Source organism: Cicer arietinum, chromosome 3, assembly GCF_000331145.2.
Source record: "Cicer arietinum cultivar CDC Frontier isolate Library 1 chromosome 3, Cicar.CDCFrontier_v2.0, whole genome shotgun sequence".
In the NCBI taxonomy this organism is placed as follows: Eukaryota; Viridiplantae; Streptophyta; class Magnoliopsida; order Fabales; family Fabaceae; genus Cicer; species Cicer arietinum.
The window spans coordinates 42,162,367-42,163,277 of record NC_021162.2 but is presented as its reverse complement, the minus strand read 5'-3'; positions in this window follow the sequence as shown (position 1 = coordinate 42,163,277).

Sequence of the window (911 nt, the reverse complement as noted above, 5' to 3'; positions counted from 1 at the left end):
TTTTCTTTCTTTGGCTTCAAGAATAGAAACCCAAGGATTAGTGGGTAAGAAAGCAAGGATTTCTTAGCTTCATACTTCCTCGTTGTTTCGAAAACGAAGAAAAACGGTATTAGGGATTTCAAAACCGTTAAACACAAACCTCCCCGTTTCATCTAGATATAAGCTTCATTTCGCAAAGAGATAGAAGGGAAAGTTGCTGACCACCACACTACGGTGCTAGTGAACTAACTTTGGAAGCGACGTCGCGAGCAGAGATTTTACCGAATTTACTCGTGGTACCGGGAACGCACGTTAAAGCTATCGTTAAGGTAAGGGCTCCTTCCAAACTTCTAGTTTGCATTTAGGGACTTATCTGTGGTTGTGTGGAAAATAATTTTGTTAGGGTTTGAGTATTGATTTGGGGGAAAATGAATCTAAGGCTTTACGGGTAAAATCTTAGAGTTAGGTTTTGGTTATATTGATGAATGTTTCGTGGAAAATGAATTTAAACTCATTTATGTATGATTTTGAGTAAATGAAACTTGTTGTGTTTGAGTGGTGGATTGTGTTGATTTGTGTTCGTCGTATTTGACGTGTTCTTAATTAGTACTGATGAAATTTGTTGTGTGTATGGTTGGATTCTGTGGAAAAATGAATTAATGTGTTTTGGTATGAATTGTGAATTGGATCTGATAATATGTTTTGAGTTTGTTTGGTGTGGAATTTGAAAACCATTAGAGTTAAACGAGTATTAAGAATGGGGAATCTCTTAATGTCTATGTTTACTTAATGTTGTCGTGAAAATCGTTGAAGTTAAACGAGTATTAAGAATGGGGAATCTCATAATGTCTTGTTTACTTAATGTTATCGTATGATTTTGAGGAAATGAGATTTGATGTGTTTGAGGGGTATGTTGTGATGATTGTGTTCTT